The sequence below is a fragment of the Heterocephalus glaber genome, unplaced genomic scaffold (assembly GCF_053883595.1).
Source record: "Heterocephalus glaber isolate CG9 unplaced genomic scaffold, H.glaber_assembly_v1.0 deba00001523, whole genome shotgun sequence".
Lineage (NCBI taxonomy): Eukaryota > Metazoa > Chordata > Mammalia > Rodentia > Bathyergidae > Heterocephalus > Heterocephalus glaber.
In genome coordinates, this window is record NW_028258327.1 from 25,326,966 (window position 1) to 25,347,659 (window position 20,694).

A 20,694-nucleotide genomic window follows, 5' to 3' on the forward strand; every position below is an offset into this window, starting at 1 on the left:
TAGCAGTCAACTCTCACATCAGGAAAACAGAACAAGCTCAAGTAAACAACCCAATGTTGAACTCAAACAACTAGAAAAAGGAAAAATCAAGACCAAAGCTCCTACAAGGGAAGAAATTATAAAGATCAGAGCAGAAATTAATGCAATTGAAACTAAGAATAAAAAGAATCAATGATTCAAAGAGTTGGTCCTTTGAAAGATTAAATAAAATTGAAAAACCCTTAGCCAATCTTATCAAATAAAGAAAAGACAAGACTCAAATTCGTGTAATTAGGAATGAAAAAGGTGAAATCACAATGGATCCTGTGGAAATCCAGAAGATCTTCAATATCTGCTTTGAGAACCTGTACTCTAATAAGATGGAAAAACACAGAAGAAATGGACAGATTCCTAGACACATATGAATTACCAAAGTTGCACCAAGAAGCTATAACAATTCCAAATAACCCAATATCTGTCAATGAAATTGAAAATGCAATTAAAAACTTACCAACAAGAAAAGCCCAGGTTCTGACCATTTCACTGCTGAATTCTACAAGAAATTTAGACTATCTAATGCCACTACTCTTCAAACTCTTTAATGAAATCGACAGGGAAGCAATACTCTCAAAATCATTCCTGGAAGCAAGTATTATCCTGATACCAAAACCAGAGGAGGACCCAACCAAAAAAGAGAACTACAGGCCAATCTCCCTAACGAACATGGATCCAAAAATCCTCAATAAAATACTTGCAAACAGAATGCAGCAAACTATCAAGAAGATTGTGCACCATAACAAAGTAAGACACATCCCGGGGATGTAGGGATGGTTCAACATATGCAAATCTGTTAATGTAATACACCACATAAACAGAGTCAAGGACAAAAACCACATGGTCCTCTCAACAGATGGAGAAAAATCATTTGACAAAGTTGAACACTCATTCATGATAAAAACTCTACAGAAAATTAAAATAGATGGTCTTTATCTCAATCTAATAAAACCTATCTATGACAAACCAACAGCCAATGTCATACTAAATGGTAAAAAACTGAAACCTTTTTCTCTAAAATCAAGAATTAGAGAAGGATAGGCAGAGCAATTAGACAAGAGAAAAAAATAAAAGGAATAAAGATAGGAATGGAAGAAGTTAAATTATCATTATTTGGAGATGACATGATACTCTATATAGAAGACCCCAAAAACTCCAGGAAAAGACTTCTAGATTTAATAACCAAATTTAGTAGCATAGCTGAATACAAACTCAACACTCAACACTAAAAAATCAATACCATTCCCCTACACAAATAAACTCACTGAGAAAGAAATTAGGAAAACAACACCTTTCATAATAGGAATACTTACGAATCATTCTAACAAAGTAAATAAAAGATCTTTACATTGAAATTACAGTACTCTGAAAAAGGAAATAAAAGAATATACCAGAAAATGGAAAGATATTCCTTGCTCTTGGGTAGGAAGAACCAACAGTGAAAATGGCCATACTCCCAGAATTGTTATACAGATTTAATGCAATTCCAATCAAAATTCCATTAGCTTATCTCACAGAACTAAAGCAAACATTCCTAAAATTCATTTGGAGCCAGGTGAGACCTTGAATGTCAAAAACAATTCTGGGCAACAAAGGCAAGGCAGGGGGCATTACAATCCTTGACTTGAAATTATACTACAGAGGTTCTGTGATTAAAAAACCAGCATGGTTGTTAAATAGAAGCAATGGAGTCTGTTATGCTACTAGCAGTGTTAAGACTGCTTTTCTTTAATGTTTTCTTGGCTACGCATATTTAGAGTGCTATATTTCATTTGTCTTGTTTTGTTAGGAAAATTTAGCATTTCTAAAAGAAAAAAGCAGCCTCCCCATTTCAAGTTGTTAATCCTGTCCCAGCTTTTATATTTTAGTCATCTGTATCTCTTCATACTGTAGTAGATTTTTTTATTGACTGATACAGTATCCTAATTACAAGGTTATTTTGTACTTGTCTTAATACCTTGAGTGTAATAAAGACTGCTTAAGAAAAGTTTGTGTGACTTCAAAAAAAACCACAAAAAAACCCAGCATGGTACTGGCAATAAATAAATAAATAAATAAAAACAAAAACAAGAAAACAGACCTGAGGATCAGTGGAAAAGATTGGAAGATGCAGAAACAACCCTAAGCACCCTCAGCCTCCTTATCTTTGACAAAGACCCAAACATGTTCACATGAAGAAAGATAACCTCTTTATTAAATAGTGCTGGGAAAACTGGCTTTCCATATGCTGAAGAGTAAAATGAGACCCATGTCTCTCACCATGCACTAAACTAAAATCAAAATGGATCAAAGATCTAAATATTAAAACAGAAACATTAAATCTGCTGAAAGAGAGGATAGAACACTTGAAGATATAGGTGTAGGTGAAGACTTCATGAACATAACCCCAATCACATGGGAAATACTACAAAGAATCACCAACTGGGATCTCATCTTATTAAAAACCTTTTGCACAGCAAAATAAAGAGTGAAAAGACAACCCATATAATGGGAAAAAATTTTAGCCAGTTGTTCCTCAAAGTACTAATATCTAGAACATACAAAGAGTTAAAAATATCAGACCCCCAAATTTCAAGACCCAGTCCAAATATGGGCACCTGTGGTGAATACCCACTTCTCAGATGAAGAAGTACAAATAGCAAATAAGTATGTGAAAAAATGTTCAACATCACTGTTATTCAAGAGATGCCAAATAAAACAACTCTGATATTTCATCTGCACTGTTGGTGGAGTGTAGATTAGTACAACTGTGGAACTCAGTGTGGAGATTCCTCAAAAAACTAGGAGTAGAGTTCCCATTTGACCCAGCTATCCTCCTTCTGGGTATCTTCCCAAAAGAATTAAAAGCATAATACCACAGCGATTATGTGCACCCATGTTTATAGCAGCACTGTTTGAAATAGCTAAATCTTGGAAACAACCCAAATGCTCATCAACTGATGAATGGATACAAAAGATGTGGGTTTTTAAAAATATAATGGAGTACTATTCAGCCATAAAGAAGGATAAACTGGAGACATTTCTACATAAATGGATGCACCTTGAGACCATACTCAAGGGAAATAAATTGAACATACATGTGTAAATATAGTCTCTCTGGTGTGAGAAACTGAAAGTGTAAATAAGGACCAAACTGTATAATAGATACTGTTTAATAGGAAGAAATTGTTCAAAAGGAAAGGGGAACTAAGGAGGAGGGAAGGGGAAAGGAAAGAAGGGATAAGGAAAAAATGAAAAAAGAAGGATAAGATGGAAACAAAGCTTTGTAAATAAGGAGGAGGAGAGGGGCTGAAGGGACAGGAGGGGAATGGGAATAAAAGAGGAATCAAGATATACCATGTATAGATACAAATTTCCTATGATAAATGTGATCATTGTGTATATCTAAATAGTACCAATAAACTTAATAAAAGAGAAAAATGCTCTCAAAGTAATGGAGAAAATAAGTATTATAGAAGCCCAGTATTGGAGGCAAATCATTCTGTCCAAAATAAGAGGGTAGGGCCGGGGATTTAGCTCAGTGGTTCCAGCGCCTGCCTCGCAAGTGCAAGGTCCCAAGTTCGATCCCCAGTGCCAAATAACAAAACAAAACAAAACAAAACAAAAAAAACAAAATAAGAGGGTAAAAGAAGCCTTTATCTCTTGGACTGCCTGAAAGAAGGGAGTGAACTGCTCATGGCTGTGTTCCTTAGACCTTCTTGCTATGAAGAGGGTGCCAAAATTACCCAAGAACTCTGAGGCTGCAACACAAACCCTGCCTTCTTCAGACGGCCCTCTTCCACTGAAAACCTTCTATAATGAGCTAAGTCATAGAAAGCCTAAGGATTTTTTTGGTGGGGAAATGAAGGTAAATTGCTGCTCCCTACATCTACATGCTTATTTTTCTCAATCCTTCATATATTCCACAAACATTAATACAGTACCAATTAAGTACCAGGTAGTGTTCTAGAAACAGCAAACAGTCTAGCCAGAGAGAGAAACAAGAGAATCAAAGATTATACTATGTTTATGGCAGCTCTAACAGAATATACTGAAGCTGGTCAGAGAGAAGTGTTAGGGTGACTAATCATCTCTGTTTACTTAGTTCTGTCTCCATTTTGGAGGTGAAAATCCCTTTCCCTGGGAAGCATAATCTCTGCACAAACTTGGAAAACTGACCAACAAGCTCTGGGACAGAACAGGATCCACTAAGGCACCTTGGGGTGGAGTATATGTTCATGTTAGAACTAATATCCAGGATAAAATTAATGAAATATTGGATGGACAAAAACATTGAGAACATGCATTAAGTAAATGAATTTTGCACATGGGAAGCAGATTACACTAAATGATTAGGAAAATCCCAGCAATGTGACCACAGTTCAAGTTCATTGTTCCTAGAGCTATATGGTAATTAAGTGATGTAAATATATTTGAACATCTGTTACTGAAAAGATAATTCAGACAAAGTCTTTGCCTGCAAGAAGCTTCTGTTTCAGTAAAGGATAAAGCTATTTGTACAAATAATTACAAAATAAGCTACAGAACAACCTGAGAGCAATTCAGATAAAGGGCAGAGGGATTCAGAAGAGGATGCTATTGTCCTGACCTAGGGGAATGAGAGTCTTTGAAGGCCCAGGGAGGACTTTGTAGAATAATAATGTGGAAAGGAGCAAAGGAGAATTACAGAGACACCTGGAGAGATGGTGCTCAGGTGGAAGGCAAGACATCCCCACTCCCTAAGCAAAACAAAGAACACACCTAGCACCTGAAGCTCAGCCAGAACAGGCGACCCACTCAGGCCCTACTGTCCTTCAATCTTGATTCTTTCTCCCTCAAAATTTCATTTCTGCCTAATATCTCCCAGAGACTGTAAAAGTGTACCCATTTGATGTTAGTTTGACTGTGGTTATACTTCTTTTGTAAGTAAAGGCAACATATCAATATTTCATTACCTAAAAGTCTTCCCAGTGTTAGCAAGCAGGTGAGCAAGCTGTGGATTCTTTAGTAACTATTCTCAGCCTGTTTATTCACAACAAATTAATTTTCAAGCAGAAATTAAATGATAATTGATAGCAAATCCAAGTCTCATGATGTCTGTTTCCAGTGCCAACTTGTCTCTCACACTGAACCCCCATAAATTCACCCACATTGTTCATCCGTGCTTTTTCCACTCCCACCTCCAGTTCTTGCTACCATAAAACACAGTGTTCACGTCTCATTTCTCAGCAAAATTATGATATGTGTTGAGTGAATTCACATTAATAATATTTTAGCTAACAATACTTTGAAGAGTCTACAGTCCATTTACCAAGGAAACTAAAGTATTTCAAATACTCGTGTCCAAATAAATGAACCAAGGCTTTTCTGAGGTAGTAGTTGAACGTTTCATTGTGGGTATAAATACAAGTCACTAATCTCTAAAATTCAGAAATACTTATTAGATTCATTCTTCATTAGAGATTAAAAATAAGTGTTTCACTATAGATTTTTTCCATAACTTTTAGTAGGAGAATAGAATAGGGTAAAGTAATTCAGACTAATATGAAAACCTTCTCTAATATAAAACTATCTTTAAAACACCTTGGAATTATTTCAAATGATAAATAGAATTTATTAAAGTTATGAATCAAAATAAATGCCATGTGTTCTTGTAATCAAATGAAATTTAGAAATTAATCTATTATTCTTTTTGGCTTAGCAATAACTTTGGTTATGTCTTTTTTCCCCCTCCTCTCTCCTAATAGGTTCTGTTTGGTTTCAAGATATTTCCAGCTGTTGAAAGTCATAAATTCTATCTGAATATCAAGGTGATCTGTTCAGAGTGGAGCTAATGTTTCCAGGCTAAAATACAAAGTAAGGGCAAAAAAGTTTCCAGAATGACTGTATTCTGGAAGAGGAAGCTTATTTACACCAGGCCACTTCTATCCCTACCCAAGCACTACAACTCTTTTACTTCCCCATTCCTCCCTGACGTTACTAGACTGGTAAAGACTGCCAGATACAGGGACAGTGGCAGTCTACTCAAGGTCTTTGATGTCTTTAAAATGGTCTCTCATGTCTGCTTATTTCCTGGGGGTAGGAAGCTCAGCTCTGTGGAGCATAGCCCACTGCTCTTGGGAAGGGGAATCAAGAAGCAGCTGACCTTCCTCAAGAAAGCAGGTGACCAGGGTTACCCCTACCTGCCATCAGGCACATAGATAATATTCAGCCTGGCTATATAACCAGATGTCCTTAATGCTTCGGTGAGCACACTTACCCTTGCTTCTTCAAGCTGCTTTGCACTCCTTATCTGCCCCCTAACCCCCTCTATTCCTAGTTCTTAAAAAGAAATCGCTGATGCTACAGTTACCATCAAGCTTCTGACTTTTCATTATACCTTCACATGCCCCTTTCAAATGTTCTCTTCCCTTTCTCCTTGTTCTTTTTAACCTTATAATTTTGCTTTTTTGGCGATCCACCAAAGATTTCTGTTTGACTTAAAAGAAATATTATGAGAAAAATGCTCTCCTGGTATGAGAGCTACAGAATTATTTGCATATATAATAATCTCTTCTTGTGCCTTTTGCTAGCATGGGCCTTTTCATTTCAATCCTCATGATGTAAGAAAAGAATAAATTATGGTACCACTGATAGAACATTAAACTGACAGTCTTCTGAGGCACCAGCAATTTTAATAAAAACCAAAGAAAATTCAAAATGTATTTTCCCCCTTTCTTCCTTCTACCATATTATCAATTTTCTTGCCTTCTTATTATTCAATTTCCTATCTGACAGATAACAAACTTTAAGCTGCCTTTGAACTATATTCTTGTCAATGGAATTGTACTTATTGATAAAGGAATAAGGTATTGACAAGTCAGTTCCAAAGTGTTAGTCTTATAATTAAAGATTTAGTTAAATTAATAACTAGCAATTTAAATAACACTAAGTGAGTTGCCTTACCTAATATTTTGCTTCATACTTCAGGAAGATGCAAAAAGTGAAAATAAAGGTGTTTATATAGTGCCATCTAGTGACAGATACATTAAAAAGCTCTGCTTCGCCCAAGGATTGCTTTAAATGGGCACACAAAACAAAATGCTGCCATCAAGGGTCTCATTTGGAATCTCCAGGTTTAATTCTAGTTTTGCTTTCACTCCTATGGGGGTTCTCCAATCTTGGGATCCCTGAGAGTTCAAGACAAACACTCTTTCTATATCTAGAGGAATTAATCGCCCTAGTATTTGAATGTTTTACTTTTCTGGACCACCCTCCTCTTCTCAGTCACACTAAAACAAAACATTGATTCTGCTGAAATTAGAAAAACATGAACAATCTGGGAAAACAAAAATGACTGCACTGCTTAAACTTCAATTCTGCTCCCTTCAAAGTCTTCTCACTTAAATCTATTGTTCTTAAGCGTACGTGTGAAAACACAAAGAGGTCTTCAATTGTATTTAAGAATCTTCTTATATATCTATGAAGAGAAAATCCAAAGTTTTAGAAGTTGGCCCACTAATAGCAAAGCTGAAAATCAATAAACAATATTTTTTTTACACATCTGAAAAGTACAGTTTTTTAAAAAATAGACAAACCAAAACTGCTAATTTAAATGATTTGTGTTTCCCAGAAGAAACTTGCTGTTTCAAAAGCTGATCTCTAACTTGTCATTGAGGGGGCATGGCTTTGACTGTGAGATACCACCAAGATCAGGTCCCTCTCCTGATTCTATTCACCAGTTGCCGTACTTCCAAAGCACTTCGGCCTGTCCTAGCAGAACTCTCTGGCCCTAAGGGCACTCACTGACAGGCTGACCAAAACTGATGCCTCAGTCTCTACCTGTTCCCAGCTGGTGACAGAGATAAAATTTTGTCTTACTTGTCTCAGAGGCTCCAAGTTTCTCAGGACTTCTTCTTTCCTCTTGTGTATTCTTTCATTCTGTCATTACCTTGTGGATAAAGTAAAAGACATGAAAGCAAATATTGTTTAAAACATGCTGGGAAAACCGGGTGTGGTGGCACACACCTGAAATTCCAGCACTCAGGAGGCTGAAGCAGGAAGATTGCTGAGAGTTTAAGGCTATCCTGGGTTACACAGTGAGTTCAAGTTCAGCTTGGACTACATAGTGAGACACTGTCTCCAAAAAAAAGGGACAAAATATCCCCCCCCAAAACCCATACTGGGAAGGTATGAGATACTTGGGCTAATAGGAAAAAATTAAATTACTTTCAGACCTCACAATGTCTACAGAGATATTGTATTTCTGCTGTCTCTGTCAAATTCCCAGTTTCCCAGTACAACACACCAATTGGAAATTTCTTCTTCAATAAATCTGGCCTCCCTCTCATGATTCTTTGATATGTATTAAAATGTTTTTTCAGATCTTAATCTTTTCACAATATTTAGAATGAAAATAAGATAATTATTTTGAGATGGCAGATTTTGGAATATGCTATATTTTCACCATGTTAATTATAATGAGAGTAAGTGAATGAGATATACCTGCCTAGAATAGTTTGTTAAACAGGACTCGACACCTCTGTCCTTAATTTCTTAATATCAGCCAAACTACTACAGAATTTTCCTTTCAAAATCAAAATAGTGATCTCTTCTCTGTGGTTTCAGCACTCTCCTCTGACTCCTGAATCAAAGGCTCCTATATTATTGATGGAATTAACAGTGATTTCATAATTGGTAGCTAGAATTGACATGCAGTGAACTTTAAGTGGTTGTTGGGATCCTTGCTGATTGAGATTTTTTAATTAAACATCAGTTCAGTATTTGGTGTTATTTGAAAGGGCCAATCTTCCACAGCAGGAATTGTTATGGAAGAATGCCAAGCAGTATTCATTTTATATCTCACTTCCAACCTTCTCTAGTGGTGCCAAGTTTATTATGGGTTAGAAAATGAACAAGATTAAGCAGCCTATTTCTAAAATGTAATCATTTGATTTTCATATAATTATATGAAGGCAGTTTAATTATTTTGCAATTACATAACCGGAACATGATGTGATGGAAGGTCATGGAGAATATGTCTTGCCACATTAAGTATGGGGGAAAAAAACCCAAAAACCTAATAAAAAACACACAGATTTAATTAAAAGAACACATAATCTGCATTGGAATCTCTTTTCCTCCTTTCTGAGTACGCATTACCTCAGTTTTCTTGAGGATGTAGTTCTAAAAAAGGCCATTCTTCTATGTTATTCTGGGTTTTTTTAGTTACTGAACTTTCTAATAATCTGAGAGACACTACTTCATGGTGCTCTTAAATGTAGAATAATGAGACCCAGTAGTGGGATAAGAGTGGCCACACATGAGAGGACCCTCCTCTTGGGATATGTCTGCTCATGTCTGGCTTCTGTTCTTGCCAATGGCATGCAGAGTTGGTGGGCATAGATACTGAGGAGTGAGCTTTGTGCCCTTAGCCCATTTCAATATAATAAAAAAGTATGTCTGTGTATGTCTAAAAAGATATTTATAGACTATCTAGATTTCTTACTAAAATTTCATTTTTTATAGATATAATTGAGAGACAAAGGATATCCATCTAATGAGACAAACTCAAAATCTGAGAACTCTTAAGCTACCAATGACCTCTTGTATCACTGTTCTTCTTACCCTTCTGGAGATGTTTATGCTTTTATTAGAGAGAATATGACTAATAGGGATGAGCATAAATAGATATTTGTATCTTCATGGTCTAGAATCCAGGTTTCTAGAAACAACGTAACTACCATATATTTTTTAAAAAGGAAGAGTGATTCCTGTATGATATAATAAAAGGAAGGCAAAGTAGCAGAATGTGGGAAGCACAGATATTATGTGCGCTACCAGGAAAGAGAGCTGAGGACCATGGAAATTCTGACAATCTGTACTCTAAAAGTCTATTTGAAGTGTCCAGGCTGAACATGGGTAGCGGGGAGGTACTAAACTTCTGGTAGGTAGTCTTGAGAGGGAAGATGTATACGGGCTTGAGTAGGGACCGGCCCAGAAGATTCTGTGATCTCATGGATCAACAGCAGGACAGCATAGGAGTAGCACTGACAGATGGATCACTTGATATCAAGGAACAATGCAACAGCTGTACTTGTAGACAAAAATATCAAAGATCTTCTCCACTTGGAATATAGCAGCCCTCAGCAAAGAAGATTCTGAAATGGGAAGTTTTCAAATGACATATAAAAAATTCATACTTTAATGGGATATTTATTAATATTTATTTATGAGTTATTATATTGTATATATGTATTTATATTTTATATAGAAGGATATTTATGAAATACTTGTATAATATAAAATATAAATGTAAAGTATTTATATATATTTTCAAAAAGTCAACATTTTCAAATAGAAACAAGGGCTAAATATCAGCCTCCAGATTCAAAAGTTCTTTTTCAATCATCTTTGGTTTGAATAAGAGATAGGAAACATTCTGAGAATTTTAGAATCTCCAGAAGGAAAATTGTTAATTTCTTTATTCACTTCCACCTTCAAATTCTCCTATTCACTATACAGCTTTAGGTGTGTATTTAAATATTCAAAGAAAGGAAAATATGTATTAATAAATAGTTACTTGAGAATTATATGTAGATAAAATGTTTAAATGTTAAAATAATTTCTAAAATAGGTCATAATCATGACTGAGGTATAAATATAAAATTGATACATTGATTTCATATAGCTTGTTAATTAATGAGGGGAACAATAAGTTGCTACAACTGATATATAGGAAAATACAACCCCCCTCCCCCCATCTTCCACCATGAGATATCACACCAAGAAATCCTGTGGCAGAAATAGACCTTCAATTCTGGACTTCTCAGCTTCCAGAACTATAATAAATAACCCTTTATTCTTTATAAATTAACTTAGTCTCAAGTATTCTGTAATAGCATCACAAAATGGACTATGACAAGCAGTAAGGAAATAATTCAATAAATGCAAAATTTGCTTATTGACGGAAAGAAAGTAACAAAATTAATAATACTTCTATTTGATGAAATTAATTTGCAAAATAGACTATAAATAAATTGAACTCCACCCAGTGTTTGCTTTAGATCCAATCTATTCATAAATTTTCCCTCTTGAACAACTATAAATGCCTAAAAATATTTCCACAACTGGATTTGCTAGTTAACTTATTGAATTAAAGCATCATCACTAAAAGATTATTATCCCTGGTACCAAAAAAAAGATTATTTAAGTGCCTCACTAATCATTATCTGGCATTAATATCAGAATAGAGTAATTTGCCATTTGATAAGTTTTAAAAGAATAGTAAAAAAAGAAGTGGATTTTTTTTCTTCTTTTAAATAGGAAATGAGGAATTAGAACACTGACTTGTGGATGTGCTACATCCACAGTTAATAAAGGTGAATAGAAGTCCTTTGTGCTACTCTTATGAGAAGACTTTACTGATATTTTCTCCAGTGAAATTTTGTTTAGAAAAATACTCACTGAAAAGCATAAATAAAAAAGTAAACTTGTATTTTAAGGATGAATCATATTTTTTGAAACATAGTTTAGATCAGGGCCATCAGCTAATATTTATTGGTTGGTATTATACTGAAATCTTTATGTCATTGTGTATTTGAACAGATTGGGAATTTTAAAATATTCCCTTCAAAACCAGGAATGATTGCATGGGGACAGAGAAACAGTAAGTATTTTTGCAAAAATAAGACTCTTAATATCAATTACTTATGCAGTAAATTTGGTCTCAAATTCCAGATTAAATTATCTTCAGTTTTGATTCAATTAGCTTTTGATTCAATGCCTTATGTCTTTAATGACAGTTACTCCAGGAAAAGTTGAGCTCTGGAAAAGTTTTACCTAGCTAAGAGTCCCCTGAAGGGAGGATGTGAGTCACTCTGTACTTACATTGGCAAATAAAACCACAGTGCATGTCTGCTCCCTGTGGATTTTAATTTGCAGCAACAATAAACTGCAAGTAATGAGCCTTAGGTTAAATGGCTGAATATGAAGTTCAAGTCGAATGAGGAGGTCTTCCCCTAAAAAAGAAAAAAAAAAGTGAAGTAAATGTCATAGGCTAAGTGATCTGAGAAGCCTTACAGAAATGTACCCCCACCTATTCCTGATGTCTTCCTGTGGGTCTTTGTACTTTAATTAGTTCTTTCAATTAGTGTTGCACTTTAGTCTCAGAGCCCTTAGAGGGAAAGGCAGACAATAAGATCAAGACAAAATTTTAAGTGATCAAAGAGGGAATTTCCCAATATTCCTTTTCTTTGGGTATACTGATATCTATGAATACAGTGTTCATGCTGCCTGCCCCTTTTATTTATTCATTAATTTATTCTTTTATTTGTGCTTTTATATTTACATTTATTTATTCATTCCTAAACTAACATCTTTTGAGAACATATGCAGTTTCTTAATGGATGTGCTAATAGCATTTGGGGTAAAATAACTTTTTTTTAAAGATAATTCTTTGTGCAGGACTTTTACTATATTTCAAGACAATTTTTTTCCCTCTAGGTCCCATCCACAAAGATGTATGTACTCAATCCCTGAGCAACCTGTCCCTTTGGCTCACTTTCATTTCTAGACATTGCAAAAGAAGAAATCCTTACTGCACAATTTCCATTTCCAAACATTGCAGAAGAACCCTGGTTGAGATCCACTGCCAGAGGACATGAATAAGACAATGTTCCAGACTTCAGGAAGTTGTAACTTCATAGGAAAAATAAATAAATAAATAAATAAACAAACAAAGTGTAGTGTATACTTATTATGAGACAAACACAAACCAGGGATTCTCAGGGATTTCAAGATGGCTTCTCAGAGAAAATAGTTGAGCAAGAAATGCTTGAGCCAAGTCTTTAAGAACAAATGAAAGTTAGCTCAGTGAAGAAGGTGTCCAGTCTCAAAGAGGTCCTAAAGACATGCCAAAGTTTAGAAAAACTGGCTTAGAAGAGTTGCAAGCAAATTCATCAAGCCTGGTGCATGGCACTGGAGTTAGGGAGATGCTGACAGATAAGAGGTGTGATTGGGGAACAGATCAGGGAGGATGTCACTGGCTTGGTTAATACACCTAAATTTTATTCTTAGGAATATTGTGGCATAGGTAACAATCAGATTTGAGTTTCAAAAAGATGACTCTGGCAAGGACTCTGGGATATTGATTGGAGAAAATAAGACTAGTGACAGGCAAAACTATTTTGAGGATATTGGAATAACTGAGAAGAAAAATGAAGGATATTTCAAGGGATTTTAACATGTACTTCAATCTGTATAGTCAGGACTTCCAGCCAGAGGCCACCAGGAATATACTTTTAGTCGAACAAGTTGGTTTCATTACTCATTACAAGCAGGGAGACTATTCATCACAGGGAATTCAGGTGGTGTTTCAGTGACAAGGTGCTAGAAAAACCTGTTTATAGGACTTGAGGAGGTTCAGTTGGGCAATGTGAGGGAGAATCTAAGGATACAAAGGATACAAAGGTTTACTTATTATCAAAAAGTAAGGGCAATTCTATGGTTGGATATCACAATAAATCTCATTTATAGGGAAGAGTGGAAGGAATGGAAAAGAAGTGGCAGTCACTAATATTTGCTAGGAGAGGATTTTTTTACTCACTTTATCATGGTTTATGTTCTATGTAGACTTCAAATGCTTGGTTGTGAAAGGAGAAAAATGAGGCAGTAGTCAGTCATTGGTTTGAGTTAGGTTTTATTTTTTTCAGCTTTATGAAGAGAGACACTTGATCAATTTAATAAACTGAAGAAAAGCACCTACCAGACAGTGAAAAGTGAGGGAGCAGAGTACCTAATGCAATACAAATCTTGCAGTCATTGGAAATCATGAATTTTCACTGGTGAATTACACATGGTTGTTTGATCTCTTCCACTGACATCTATCAGCTAAGATACAGGAAAGTAAAGGGTGTGTGCTAGTTATTTCTATGGTATCTATTTTCCTCTTTCCAGCAGCTACCAGTTTGCCTTTGCAGATTCATGTGATTTTAGAGAAATTTATTCCTTTTCCACTTCCAATGGGGAACATGAGATTGAGTTTAAGCTTATTTTATCGCATTTTCCTGGCTATAGGAATTGTTTCAGTGGTGAGCATATGACTGAGGACTTTTATTGTGAATACAAAGATTCATTTTTGCTTTTTTCTGATAAATACGAATCCAGAAGGATGTGCTAACAGGTATATTGGGAGATTAGGGCCTAGCCTATGAATGAGGTCAAACCTGAGAAAGAAAGCAGAAAGAAAGAAACCTGAGAAAGAAAGCAGAGTGAATAGAGAAGAAGGTCTTGCTCTCATCGTCTGAACTTCAAGATCAAATAACTTTATTTCTCCTTTAATCAAAGTAGTAAATGTCTTGAAGACATTGGCATAGGAAAAGACTTTATGAACAAATCCTCAGTAGCATGGGAACTAGCACAAAGAATCAACAACTGGGATCTCATCTTTTTTTTTTTTTTTTTTTGGTACCGAGGATTGAACTCTGGTCCTTGCGCTTGGGCAGCAGGTGCCGAAACCACTGAGCTAAATCCCCAGCCCTGGTATCTCACCTTTTTAAAAAGCTTCTGCCCTGCAAGAGAAACCACCAACAAAGCTAAGGGCAAACCTACAGTGTGGGAAAACATTTTTACCAGCTGTTCCTCAGACAAAGGTCTACCATTTAGAATATATAAAGAACTCAAAAAAATCAGACCCCCCCAAATATAAAGACCCAATTCAAAAATGGGCATCTGAGGGGCCAGGGATTTAGCTCAGTGGTTCCGGCGCCTGCCTTGTAAGCACAAGGTCCCGAGTTTGATCCCCGGTACCAAAAAAAAAAAAAAAAAATGGGCATTTGAAATGAACAGACATTTCTCAAAGAAGTAAAAACAGCAAATAAACATATGAAAAAATGTTCAACATCACTGGTCATTCAAGAGATGCAGATGAAAACAATACTGAGATTCCACCTCACCCCAGAAAGAATGGCTGCTATCAAGAAATCAGTCAGTAACAAATGCTGGCGGGGTTGTGGGGAGAAAGGCATCCCTCTTCATTGTTGGTGGGAATGCAGACTGGTGCAACCACTGTGGAAATCAATATGGAGATACCTCAAACAACTAGGATTGGAAGTCCCATTTGACTTAGCTATTCCTCTGCTGGGTATCTTCCCAAAAGAATTAAAAGAATCATACCACAGTGATATATGCTCACTCACGTTTATAGTGGCACAGTTTGTAACAGCTAAAGCTTGGAAACAGCCCCGGTGCCCATCAACTGGAGCCTGGATAAAGAAGATGTGGGTTGTTTTTTTTTTAATAAAATGGAGTACTACTCAGCCATAAAGAATGAGAAACTAGAGACATTTACAGCTAAGTGGGTGCACATTGAGGCCATACACTTAAGTGAAATAAATAGGACACATATGTGTAAATACCGAATATTTCCCTGGTGTGAAAAACTAAAAGTGTAAATAAGGATAAAAAAGTATAATTGATATTGTGAAATAGGAAGAAAAGGTCTAAAGGAGCAGAGGAAGTGGGAGGGGTAGGGGAAAGGAAAGAAGGGAAAAGAAAAAATATGAGAAAAGGAAAAAAATGGAAACAAAGTCTTTGTAAATAGGGAAGGGAGGGCAGGGGAATGGGGAAAAAATAAAAGGCAAGATTCATCATGTAAAGGTACAAGATCCCAATGGTGAATGTAACTGTATTGTACACTTAAAATTTACCAATAAACTTAATGAAAAAAAAAGGAGTAAAAAGGGCTCTTAGGTTGATTTAGAGTTATGGCTGAGGTGGGTATGTGTAACAAAAAGGATAAAGGAATTAAATGTGTTTGGGAAAGAATGACGGTGATATATTTAATAAGCAAGAAAGTACTTAGACTACTTCTGCTGCAATTTTTTAAATCTTATTTTCCATTTATGAGAATGATAATATGCTAAATTTTGTGAGAATATAAGTCTAGATTCTTGTTTCTAATACTCATACCATATAGAGAATTACACACACACACACACACACACACAATTACCACTCACTCATTCACTTATTAACACTTGAAAACAAGGCAATATACAAGGGAAAGCTCAAGTGAATTTTACAGATGGAAATCACGTTGGGATTTGAGAAGCAGAAGGCAATGTGTGCTAGTCAGCTAATGTAGGGTGATTAGAAGAAATTCCCCAGGGATCTTTTTTTTCCCCTCTCAGTGCATTAGTGCTGGAGGGAACAGCAGGTTTATTCTGCTTTGGATGTGGAAGATAAGAAACCTCCTTACTAGCTCCATTACCTTAGCAAGTCATTTAACCTACTTGAGTTTCATCCTTTTAATTTAAAAATATCTTTTACAATTTAAGCAATTTAATTGACACATTATGGGATCTAATGTAATAATTGATACATGTGATCAAATTGTAATGATCAAATCAGGGCAATTTGCAGTTCTGTCTCCTTAAACATTTATCATTTCTTTGTGTTGAGAACCTTTGAACTCCTCTTTTTCAGTTCTTAATAGAATATAAGAAATTATTATAAACTATAGTCACTTTACTATGCTGTAGAACATTAAAATTTATTCCTCTTATGCAACTGAAATTTGGTACCTATTATTCAAATTTGGTACCTATCTCTCTAATGCCTTCCCCCTTTCCATTCCTAGCCTCTAGAGATCTCTATTCTACTCTCTATGAAATAAACCTTAATTTTTATTTTATTTTTTGTTTTAAAAATATTTATCTACTTATTTATTTGGTACCAGGGATCAAACTCAGGATCTTGTGCTTGCAAGGCAGGTGGTGGCACCACTGAGCTAAATCCCCAGCCCTCAACCTTAATTTTTAGCTAGCATGGATGAGGGAGAATATATAGTATTAGTCCTCCTGTACCTGATCTATTTTGATTAATATAATGTCTATAAGTTTCATTTCTGACATACACAAAGTAGACAGAAATGCACAATGAACACCTCTATCACTGAGTTTTCATGATTATCATAGTTTGTCACTTTTAATCTATACCTTCTACCCATTTTTATCAACATTTGTATTTTGAAACAAATTTCAGATAGTAAATTTTATCTGTAAATACTTCAGTACATATCTCTAAAAACTAAGAACTATTTTAAATGTAACTAAAATGCCATTATTCCAATGTCAGACTTTATGTTCATTTAGAAGCCAATATTGATGAGACAAAGATTTGTGTGTAAATCGTCTGCTTGAAAGGAGAAAACACAGGTAGGAGGTGAGGGAAGTGAAGTAGAAAAGGAAAGTTTGTCAGTTAGACATGAGAAGAGGACTGCTCTTGACAAGCATGAACTCCTCAGAGAAAGCTACAAGAACAGATGCAGTGATACCTCAGTTCACAAACTTTTTGCTTGCACACAAACACAAATGTGGCCATCTTTTCCAAAATTATAGACCAAATTAAGTTTGGGAACTGAGATACCACTGTAAATATGACTTTAGAAGTCAGGGATAGTCCCAAGCCAAAAAAAAAAAAAAATCCAACTGTTAGTAACTGAATTCTGGGTAACATGTATTCAATTGTAAGAATGAAAGACTCTGAGGTCTGGGGACCGGTAGCATCTCTTACACTGACCTAAAAGTATTGAACTAGCAACTAGTCCATGTTCACATATCCCCTAGTGTCAAAATTTAAAAACTTATGTATCTATTACAGTTGATATGTTCAAATTATGATACAAATAAGGTTCATTCATTGTCATTTACTTACATGCTTTTTGCATCTTTTTTTCCAACTTTTCTATTTTGTAATTTTAAACATACAGGAAATTAGGAAGAATTATATTAAACAACTGTATGTCCACCACGATTATACTATTAGCATTTAAAATACATTGTATCACATATCTACCCATAATTTATCCCTTTATCCAACTCATATTTCTTGATGCATTTCATAGTAAATTGTAGGCCTGAGGGGAGGAAAAAGATCTATCACTTCTGGAATACCCGTCTCCCTTCAGGGGTGTAGATAAGGGGCAGGGACATGCTGCTGAACATGAAGAGCTATTACCTAGTGTTCTGGGTATAGGAGTTTCCCGATTTTCCAAGTTTCCCCAGCCACATGGGACTGTCCTGTCTATTAAATTCAAGATCCTATGTTCTAAGTAGAGACAGATGCTTTTGAGATAGGATGAGGAAGCTTAATTGGCTCACCTGCTCTTGGTGACCATTCAATTCATTGCTTTGTAGTTTGGTTGGGAGTACTTGGCACCTCTAGATGTGGGAACCTTCTTTATGCTGCTGCTATTTTTTTTAGCAGCCTTGTCTTGTTATTTAGGGCTGATACTCCTTTCTTTCTATCCAGCTTTATTCATTTTCCAAGGAATCCTCATAGGTTCTGGACCATCAATGGCTCAGTTTTTGTTTACCAATGAACTTTATGTTTAATTATTTGAAGTGTTTCTTTTCTGCCGATTCTATAGATTTGTGACTAGAAAAGACTCCAATCTATAGCAAATGCAGGTTTTCTTTTCTCTTCCTTTCTTCCTTCTCTTTGTCCCTTCTCTCCCTCTTTCTTCCCTTTCCTCTCTTTTTCTTTCTTTCCTCCTTCCTTCCTTCCCTTCCTCCCTCCCTCCCTCCCTTCCTTCCCTCCTACTGGCAATAGCTGGATTTAATTACTCAGTACACAGAGAAAGAATATAACTATACATAAGATGGTGTGAGAAGGGAACATTGCACATTCTCAGTCTGTTTTGAGAGTTCAGTGTTTTGTGTATAATGGAAGCCTACTTGATAGGATTGATTTCTCACAACATTTTGCTTATTTCATGCAGGCTTTGAATTTGCCTTGAGTTTCTGAGACTTGTTGGCAGACTATGCTTTCAACTGTATGTAGTTCTAAAGTTATATTAAAATACTGCCACCTTGTGGGTCATTCCTTGGGTCTCCTCATCCTCATTCCACCCTTCAGACACTGGAAATAATCTACTCAGGAGTTCAGGTTCTGTCAACTGTCTGCTAATACTTGTCCTGAGACCTTTACATATTTCATATCATTGAAAATTTATAATAACTTTATGAAATTCTATTATACCCATTTTAGATGTGAGGACCCTAAGTCTAGAGGGATTATGTAACTTGTCCTGGTTTCACAGCTAGTAAGGAACAAAATTTTATAACCAGGCAGCTTGCCTCCAAAGTCCTTGTTTTTACTACACTCACATATAAAATTAATAATTCTAAAAATAAAACAGTATGACGCAAGTAGTATAGAGGGGACATTGTTAGGAAAAACCATTAGAGAAGGCCTCATGTACTTGGGAAGGATGTGGCTCCTTCTAAGGAAAGATTTGAAGGATAATTGCTTAAGATTCAGCTGAATCCATTTTGCTAGGATCCAAAAGTACAGAAAAAGCCTATTGTTGGTCTGTTGTTTTGTCTTCCAGCACACTGCCTTCTTTTGGGAATTACTTTTCACTCTGCTTCAACCAAATGATTCTAATATTGTCAGTCATGATATCCTTGATTCCTCACTTAATCTGAGCTAACAGGCATTCATCAGGCCCCTGAAATTTTTGTGCTTGAATCAGAGAGCTCAATGCTGCCTTCTGATGCTCAGTTTGTGCACCAGAAAGCTGTAGGCAGCCAAGCGTTCTCCTGTAGAGGATGGTCTGAAGTAGAAGAAAATAAGATCAAATAACAAGGCACTCCCTAGGCCAACAACAAGGTCATCTCTAGGCCAGTTACACTGCTGTCTATAATAATAATCATCATTGTAGAACCTAATCACATTTGGGTTTCTATCCAAATTCTAATCTCTCTCTGTCACCAGCAGAAGCAGGGGAAGCACTGTCATTCCTTACCCCTATACATCTTGAAAGACAGCACAGAAGCCATCATGATGAGTTGGCATTTTTATTATGAAGGACAGAATTATTAATTTACTTTAGAAAATGGCATTTAGGGCTTAATTACAGATCATATGTAGCTTAAAATTTCTTCCTGATGCCTGGAAGTGAATATTCTCCTACTTGCTTCCTTTCAATCACCATAATCTTCTAAAGCCTTCTTTAGTTTTATTTCTTCTTTTAAATCTACTTTATAAATTCTGGCAAATTACTTTTTTAAATTTTAAGTTTTTAATCACCCAAGTAAAATTTAATTATTGCAATGACAAATTACAAAATTCAAAATGATAGAAATTAAGAATTATCCACAATCCCATCATGCAAAAATAATCATTGGTATAGGTATATTTCAATCTATTTTACCCTTTATGTGTAAATACCATCAAAAATATTTTTTATCTGGCTGTGGTAGTATATGCCTATAGTCCCAGCACTTCAGGAAGCTGAGGCAGGAGGATCCCTGCAAATTTGAGGCCAGCCTGGGCTCCACAGTAAGTTCAAAGTCAGCCTGAACAGCATAGTGAGACCCTGAGCATCAGAAGGCAGCACTGAGCTCTCTGATTCAAGCATAAAAATTTCAGGGGCCTGATGAATGCCTGTTAGCTCAGATTAAGTGAGGAATCAAGGATATCACGACTGACAATATCTATTAGAATCAATTGGTTGAAGCAGAGTGAAAAGTGATAGGTCACCCACCACCTCAGCAGCTATTATGTATAGTAGCTGCCCTCTTCCTATTGTGCCTTGCCCCCTCCCCTGTGTGACATCATGCCAAGACAGTTGCTCCCACCAAAGAATAAACCCTTCTTCCCAGTATGCCCCTGTTCCCGCCTAGAAAGTAACCTAAT

General features: G+C 35.9%; 1 protein-coding gene across 1 annotated transcript in view; it reads right to left on the minus strand.

Annotated features, from left to right (window-relative positions):
* Tpbg (trophoblast glycoprotein) overlaps nucleotides 1–20,694 on the minus strand; it is an 85,965-nt gene that overhangs the window by 62,947 nt on the left and 2,324 nt on the right. The window contains exons 2-3 of the mRNA XM_087188125.1: nucleotides 11,881–12,011; nucleotides 7,873–7,942 (exon numbers count right to left, since the gene is read on the minus strand). The gene's annotated coding sequence lies outside the window, so the exon portion shown is untranslated. The remainder of the gene's footprint in view (nucleotides 1–7,872; nucleotides 7,943–11,880; nucleotides 12,012–20,694) is intronic.